The sequence below is a fragment of the Anolis carolinensis genome, unplaced genomic scaffold (assembly GCF_035594765.1).
Source record: "Anolis carolinensis isolate JA03-04 unplaced genomic scaffold, rAnoCar3.1.pri scaffold_19, whole genome shotgun sequence".
Lineage (NCBI taxonomy): Eukaryota > Metazoa > Chordata > Lepidosauria > Squamata > Dactyloidae > Anolis > Anolis carolinensis.
In genome coordinates, this window is record NW_026943829.1 from 20,768 (window position 1) to 30,000 (window position 9,233).

Here is a 9,233-nt window from a genome sequence, read left to right on the forward strand (position 1 = left end):
TAAGGCCAGGGCTGCTAATCAATTTTTTAAATTGTGTCAGAAGCGACTTGAGAACATATTGCAAGTCGCTTCTGGTGTGAGAGATTTGGCCATGTACAAAGACGTTGTCCAAGCGATGTCAGAATGTGTTACCATCCTGCTGGGAGTCTTCACGCATGTTCCCACAAGCTAGAGCTGACAGATGGGAGCTCATCCCATCTCACGGATTCGAACCGGCAACCTTCAGGTCAGCAACCCAACCTTTAGGTCAGCAGTCCATCTGGCACAAGGGTTTAACCCACTGCACCACCACGGCTCCTTTATCTGCAACTGATAAATAAAAATAACCAACAGTTCCAATAGAATTGGAATAAGGCAGTCAATGATTTCTAAAGGCGTCTGTAACTTCAAGGCCTTTTATGCACAGGACATTCAATGAAGGCGACGTCAAGAGGACATGGACTCTCTCGCTGGCTGCTTAACAGCTAGCATCCTATTTATTTATTTATGAAACTTATACCTCACCTTTATTTATTTATTTAGTTATTTATTTGCATCATTTTTACCCTGCCTTTCTCCCAGGGGGGACTCAAGGCGGCTTACAATAAATAGGCAAAAATTCAATGCCTAAAAACAGTGTACAAAACAACAATTCATATAAAACAGATACCATTACAAAATAAAATCACATTATATAAAATTTTAAGCATATCCAAGATTAAAATCCATTCACATCCAGAATTCTCAACGTAAGTCTTGGTACAGGTCATGTAAAGTCCATGTTCTCATTCATTAAAAGCTTGTGTGCGCAACCATGTCTTTAAGGCTTTCCTGAAGCCTAGGAGAGTTGGTGTCCTGTTGTTGTTGTTGTTGTTGTTGTTGTTTCCATATCAAAATTGGAACTCAAAGAGGTTCACAATTGAACAAAGACTAATACAATTCAAAACATACAAAAAGGTAAAGGTAAATGTTTCCCATGACATTGAGTCCAGTCGTGTCCGACTCTGGGGGTTGGTGCTCATCTCCATTTCTAAGCCGAAGAGCCGGCATTGTCCATAGACACCTCCAAGGTCATGTGGCCGGCATGACTGCATGGAACGCCCTTACCTTCCCGCCAGACCTATTGATCTACTCACATTGGCATGTTTTCGAACTGCTAGGTTGGCAGAAGCTGGGGCTAACAGTGGGCGCTCATTCCACTCCCGGGATTTGAACCTGGCACTTTTCGGTCTGCAAGTTCAGCAGCTCAGCGCTTTAACACACTGTGCCACCAGAGGCCCCAAAAATATATATATATATATACAAAACTGGGTCATAAAAACAGAATATAGAAATGTTAGTTAAAAAAAAAAACCCAAAAGGTAGTTTGACTTCTCCAGGGATTAACATACTCTCTGTCCTCCATACAAGAATGGCTCTCGACTTATATAAAAATCAACTGATACATGAGTATATATGGCAACCTGTTTACAGTATTAGAACAATTCACCCCACAGTACAAAAATAAAATGCAATTTATTTTTTAAAAAGCCCTACCTTTGAGCTGAGGGTTGTAGGTCAGAACTTGGGTCAAAGTTTGGCTGAAGAAGTCTTGCAGGGCCTCAGGCAGGACCAGGCCTTGGTAGGCACTCACAGTAAACACATGGAGCCTATATATATACAAAATAAAATGTACAAAAATAAAATGCAATTTATCTATCTATCTATCTATCTATCTATCTATCTATCTATCTATCTATATACACACACACACAGTAGAGTCTCACTTATCCAAGCTAAATGGGCTGGCAGAAGCTTGGATAAGTGAATATCTTGGATAATAAGGAGGGATTAAGGAAATAATAATAATAATAATAATAATAATAATAAAACTTTATTTATACCCCGCCACCATCTGCCCGTGGGGACTCGGGGCGGGTCACAATGTTACAAAAGTAACAGCGCAAATACATTAACAATATACACAGTTTAAAACACAAGAAGATGATAAAACAGAAGTTAAAACAAAGGTTTATACAACAGTAATAATACAACAGTAATAATATCATAATATACAACAGTAATAATATCAAACAACCACCAATGCCATTCAGTGGGGGGAAAGCCTATTAAACATCAAATTAGGTTATGATTTTACTAATTAAGCACCCAAACATCACGTTATACAACGAATTTGACAGAAAAAGTATTTCAATACGCAGTAATGTTATGTTGTAATTACCGTATTTACGAATTTAGCACCAAAATATCATAATATATTGCAAACATTGACTACAAAAATGGCTTGGATAATCCAGAGGCTTGGATAAGCGAGGTTTGGATAAGTGAGACTCTACTGTATGTATGTATGTATGTATATATATGTGTGTGTGTGTGTGTGTATATATATATATATGCAATATATATACAATATATATATATATATATATGTATAATAAATTGCATTTTATTTTTGTACATTTTATTTTGTGTGTGTGTGTGTGTGTGTGTATGTGTGTGTGTGTGTGTGTGTGTGTGTGTGTGTGTGTATATATATATATATATATATATATATATATATATATATATATATATATATATAAAAATTAGAGAAAGAAAATCTCTTAGTGCTCAAGAAGAAAGGCTCTCCCCAAACACGGTTTGGTTTAATGCAAACAAAAAAATAGTATCTTCCATCCCTTCTCTTTTATCCAACTCAGCTAAATAATAATAATAATAATAATAATAATAATAATAATAATAATAATAATAATTTCATCCAAAAATACATCACACAGTCCTAAATGCTTGGGAAGTGTTCGACTTGTGATTTTGTGATACGAAATCCAGCATATCTATCTTGTTTGCTGTGTCATACAATAAAATAATAATAGAGGAAATAAAAATAAAAATAGAGGAAAGAAGAAGAAGAAGAAGAAATAAAACAATAAGAATTATTATTATATATTATATTATTATTATTATATTATTATATATATTGGAGTCATGGTGGCTCAATGGGTTAAACCCTTGTGCCAGTTGAACTGCTGACCTGAAGGTTTGCGGTTCAAATCTGCAAGATGGTGTGAGCTCCTGTCTGTCAGCTCTAGCTTGTGGGGACATGAGAAGCCTCCCAGCAGGATGATATATACACCCCACTTGCCTAGTTTCCAACAGACCTCACAACCTCTGACATAGATCATAGCAACCCCTATGACATAGATCATAGCAAAATAAAACGGTAAAATGGTAAAACAAACATCCCCACTATTAGATAGAAAGGGGGCCGGTCAAGTCAAAAAATGCAAAAGTATACAAAATGCAAAAAATACAAAACCTTTTAATAAGGTATCTGGGCAAAGTGTTGAGGAGTTATCTAGAAGAGTTGGGGTAGGGAGTCAAGTTGTTTCCAATACCGGGGCAAAACAAAATGCAGAAAAGCGGTATTTCTATAGGAGGGGTCTGTCGTGGGGTTAATTATTCCAATGCACACTGGAAAAGCCATGTTTTTAACTGTTTACTAAATACATATAAGCAAAGACCACCAGCACTGAAGCGATGATTCTCTGCCTTCAACTTCGTGGGACCGGATGCCAAGTTGTCCAAAGGTCCGATCACCGTCTCGCAAAGCAGTTACTCTACTCTCAGTTCAAGAATGGAAAATGGAATTTCAGAGGACAGATGGGCTTAGAGCTAACCATAAAAATGTGGCAGGAACATGGCGAGAGAACTAGGAAGCCCTGACTTTCGATCATTGGAACTGGAGGTCAGCTGTTACCAACAGTGCTGTGGATTTTGCAGAGGCACGAATGAAGGGGAAAAGAGAGATACGTCCCAAGCAAACCCTTGTCGGGACCACCTTCTATCTGGAAATGTATGTCCTCAATGCAAAAGATAGAGCCCCCGGTGACACAATGGGCTAAATCCTTGTGCCGGCAGGACTGCTGACCCACAGGTTGCCGGGAGAGCAGGTGACTTCCCTCTGTCAACTCCAGCTCCCCATGCAGGGACATGAGATAAGCCAACCACAAGGATCGTAAAACATCAAAACATTCACCTCTGGGCAACATCCTTGCAGACAACGAATTCTCTCACATCAGAAGCAACTTGCAGTTTCTCAAGTTGCTCCTGACACACACAAAAACTGCAAAAGACTATGCGGATCCAGAATAGGCCTTTACAGCTATTTGAAGACCCACTACCAAGTCTTGGAAGACAATCATACTCGGCCACAGGTGATAGATGATGATGATGATATAACATACAATAATAATTATTCTTATTATTTTATTTTTATTTTTATACCCAGCCCCATCTCCCCAAAGGGACTTGGGGCGGCTTACATGGGGCCAAGCCCAGGATAAACAAACAATGTAAAAACACAACAATAAAACAAATCAATCAACAATAGAATAGATCATAAAAACTAATAAGATCACATACCCTGTTTCCCTGAAAGTAAGACATCCCCAAAAAATAAGACCTAGTAGAGGTTTTGCTAAATTGCTAAATATAAGGCCTCCCCTGAAAGTAAGACCTAGCAAAGTTTTTGTTTGGAAGCATGCCCGGCGCCCGTCAAACAAAACACCGTAGCATGCAGGGTTGGTAAATGTACATAATAATAATAATAATAATAATAATGTATCACACAGTCCTAGACACTTGGGAAGTGTTCGACTTGTGATTTTGCAATACGAAATCCAGCATATCTATCTTGTTTGCTGTGTCATAATAAAATAATAATAATAATAATAATAATAATAATAATAAATACATCACACAGTCCTAGACACTTGGGAAGTGTTTGACTTGTGATTTTGTGATACGAAATCCAGCATATCTATCTTGTTTGCTGCGTCATACAATAAAATAAAATAATAATAATAATTATTATTTTATTTTTATACCCCGCCTCCATCTCCCCAGAGGGACTTGGGGCGGCTTACATACCAGTTGTATATGTAAATAATGGTAGTAACAAGAAATTCTTGACAGGGGTCACAGTTTGTCTGGTTTAGTTATGTTGGTTTGTGATGACAACTTCTGTACAGTATAGAATAAATGTTCATTTTTTTTTGTTCAACAATGGATATGAATTCTTCTTCATAGAAAAATAAGACATCCCCTGAAAATAAGACCTAGCGCATCTTTGGGAGTAAAAAATAATATAAGACACTGTCTTATTTTCGGGGAAACACGGTAAAATAGTCATACTTTAGTAAAATCCAGGATTGGCTCCTAAAAGGAACTGGGCCAAAAAAAAAATACTCACAAGACCACACTAGTATAAAGCAGGTTAAAACTCACAAGTCAAAATTCAATGGGTAATTGTGGCAGAGGACATAGCAAATTCCTGAGATGTCTCTTTGGGTCCGCCAATGCAAACCTGTATGGTTAGGACCATAAATGAGGCAATTTAATGTCAGAACTCATGATCTATCTTAGGCTCTTACCTTAAACCATTCTGCGTAAGGCATGAAAACGGCAGGACCCTCCAGGCCAGCCTGGCGCGCGATCAGGAACGCCGTCATCATGCTTTCCAAGTCATAGTCCTCAAAGCCTTTCTTCAGCAGATGGCTCAGGAAGTCTGGGAAAAAGACTTCCCCATAACACACACGTCTCCCACCTTTTTCCCAAAGTGAAAACAAAACAGTATGTGGGCTCAAAATGCCAAAGTCCGATCCAACCACGGACTCGGTATCTACCTTTAATCAGTGGTGCGGCTCCCGACTGGCAGACCAGCAGCGTGGAAACGCAGGAGAGGACGTGATGCCAGTTGACTTCGCTCGTCTCCAGGACGTGCTGCAAATGGCGGACCAACTCCTCCGGCTTGAAGGGCACAAACAACTACAAGGGGAGACAAAGCCAGAAACGCCTTTCACCATCCAAGCAAGGAAGATGGAAAACCATCTCAAGAGTCAGCAGATAGTTTGCTCCTGAGTGAGCAGTGTTATGTTTGGTTGGAGGCCAAAGTGGTTGAGGGGTGTCGCACCTCAGAATAGTTCACCTTGCTATTGACAGTCTTTTGTAGTTTTATTGAGCAAAAGCAGTATACTGTATATACTCGAGTATAAGCCTAGTTTTTCAGCCCTTTTTTTAAGACTGAAAAAGACCCCTCGGCTTATACTCAGGTGAGAGTCCTGGATGGCTTATATTTGGGTCAGCTTATACTCAAGAATATATGGTATATTTATTATTTTTCTCTATTATTATTGGTATTATTACATTTATTATTTTTCTCTATTATTGTTGCTACTACAGTAGAGTCTCATCCAACATAAACGGGCCAGCAGAATGTTGGATAAGTGAATAAGTTGGATAATAAGGAGAGATTAAGAAAAAGCATATTAAACATCAAAATAGTTTATGATTTTACTAATTAAGCACCAAAACATCATGTTATACAACAAATTTGACAGAAAAAGTAGTTCATTACACATTAATGCTATGTAGTAATTACTGTATTTACGAATTTAGCACCAAAATATCATGATATATTGAAAACATTGACTACAAAAATGTGTTGGATAATCCAGAACGTTGGATAAGTGAGTGTTGGATAAGTGAGATTCTACTGTATTGCATTTATTTTTCCTTTGCTTTTCCATTTTCTCTTTTTTGTTGTTGTTTTGTTTTGGGTTTTGTTGTTTTTTCACTCAGTGCACTTTGCCCAATCCATTGTATGATTTTATTAACCATCATCATCATCATCATCATCATCATCATCATTTAATTACTTATTAATCGCCCTCCATCCAAGATGCTCTAGGCGATTTACAAGATAAAATTGTAAAGGATAAAAATACATACATACAAATATTGATAAAATTAACATAGATTAAAAGCTCTAGTAAAGAGCTAGGTCTTGAGTGCTAGGGTATTGCTGTGTTTTATCATGTGTTTTATAATGACTGTGATTTTATTTTATGCCTTTTAATTTTATTTTTGTGTTTTTTGTATTTGATACTCTGTATGCTGGTTTTATATCTGTGAGCCGCCCCGAGTCCCTCTGGGGAGATGGTGGCGGGGTATAAAAATAAAATTATTATTATTATTATTATTATTATTGACACAACGACGTTGTATGACACAGCAAACAAGATAGATATGCTGGGTTTCGTTTCACAAAATCACAAGTCGAACACTTCCCAAGTGTCTAGGACTGTGTGATGTATTTTCGGATGATGCGTGCAGATCCCAGCAGGGTGGCTTTTTGCAGTTGGCAGATCGTAATTTTGTCAATGTCTATTGTTTCCAAATGCCGGCTGAGATCTTTTGGCACGGCACCCAGTGTGCCCATCACCACCGGGACCACCTGCACTGGTTTCTGCCAGAGTCTTTGAAGTTCAATCTTGAGGTCCTGATAGCGGCTGAGTTTTTCCTGTTGTTTTTCGTCAATGCGACTGTCACCTGGGATGGCAACATCAATGATCCAAACCTTGTTCTTTTCCACAACTGTGATGTCTGGTGTGTTGTGTTCCAGAACTTTGTCAGTCTGGATTCGGAAGTCCCACAGTATCTTTGCGTGCTCATTTTCCAATACTTTTGCAGGTTTGTGATCCCACCAGTTCTTTGCTGCTGGCAGGTGGTACTTGAGGCATAAGTTCCAATGAATCATGATGACTGAGGGCTGTGCTGGCGGTAGTGTAACTACCGGCAGGTCCAACCAAGCCAGAGAGGCCTCAGCTGAGGAGCACAACCAAGAGCACCTAACCCATTAGCATTATGGAGAATCAAACCCAAACGAAGTCTATACTGGCTCGGTCGTCACCCAGGATAAAAAGGACCGCGGTGGATGCTGCTGATTCTGGACATCCATCGACAAGTGGGCTACGGAATCATCAAAACCCAAATGAACAGTCACAGAAGCGGCAGAAATACACAATGCCAGAAAACCGCACAATTATTATTATTATTATTATTATTATTATTATTATTATTATTTTACTCTATTATTATTATTATTACATTTATTATTTCACTCTGATCTTATTATAATTATTATTATTACTATTATTGCATTTATTATTTTACTCTATTATTACATGTATTATTTTCCTGTATTTATTATTATTATTACTATTATTTCAGGTATTATTTTACTCTATTATTATTAAAAGGATACATAAGCACATTTACACTGAAGAAGATGAGAATAATGATTTGATCAGAGTTGGACAGTCTTATCTTAAATTTGAACTTTATGTAAATATTCAAAAACATTTAACCTACTGATGCCTCAATTAATGTAATTTTATTGGTATCTATTTTTATTTCTGAAATTTACCACCCTCGGCTTATACTGGAGTCAATGTTTTCCCAGTTTTTTTGTGGTAAAAACTGGTTAATAATAATAATAATAATAGTAATAATAATAATAATAATAATAATAATAATAATAATACATTTATTTGTATCTCGCCACCATCTCCCCCAGAGGGGACTCGGGGCGGCTCACAGAAATATCAAATACAAAACAATAACAATATTCAATACATCAATAAACAATAACATGCACCCATTGTAATATTTGCACATTAACCAAAAAGAATAAAAACACACTTATTAAAAACATAGAATTTAAAAACAGTGAGGTTGCAATAGTAGATTAGCAAAGTGCACATCATAGGTTGTAAACTCAAAACATAGATCTATATATATAAAAGAGTGATGGCATCACGGCGATCCACAAAACAACAAAACTTTTTTGTGGCTTATATTCGGGTCGGCTTATACTCGAGTATATATGGTAGTTTTTAAAAGGAGCAGGACGACTGTGAAATGCTTGCAGTCAAACCCCAATTAAGGAAGACTTACTTTGCGGTAGAGCAAGGCGAGCACCGCATTTGTCCGAGCAAAGCTCCACTCTCTCTGGAGAGGAATGGCATCGGAAACTGATGGAAAGAAAAAGAAAACTCAATTCACACAATGTAAGGCCAGGGCTGCTAATCAATTTTTTAAATTGTGTCAGAAGCGACTTGAGAACATATTGCAAGTCGCTTCTGGTGTGAGAGATTTGGCCATGTACAAAGACGTTGTCCAAGCGATGTCAGAATGTGTTACCATCCTGTGCTGGGAGTCTTCACGCATGTTCCCACAAGCTAGAGCTGACAGATGGGAGCTCATCCCATCTCACGGATTCGAACCGGCAACCTTCAGGTCAGCAACCCAACCTTTAGGTCAGCAGTCCATCTGGCACAAGGGTTTAACCCACTGCACCACCACGGCTCCTTTATCTGCAACTGATAAATAAAAATAACCAACAGTTCCAATAG

The 9,233-nt window shown here is 37.8% G+C and overlaps 1 long non-coding RNA gene across 1 annotated transcript in view; it reads right to left on the bottom strand.

The window, feature by feature from the left end:
* Positions 1 to 5,411: 5,411 nt before the first annotated feature.
* Positions 5,412 to 9,233, bottom strand: part of LOC134294748 (uncharacterized) — a 9,577-nt gene continuing 5,755 nt past the window's right edge. Inside the window, exons 4-6 of the long non-coding RNA XR_010001448.1 lie at positions 8,776 to 8,852; positions 5,664 to 5,805; positions 5,412 to 5,545 (exon numbers count right to left, since the gene is read on the bottom strand). This is a non-coding gene — a long non-coding RNA (uncharacterized LOC134294748). The remainder of the gene's footprint in view (positions 5,546 to 5,663; positions 5,806 to 8,775; positions 8,853 to 9,233) is intronic.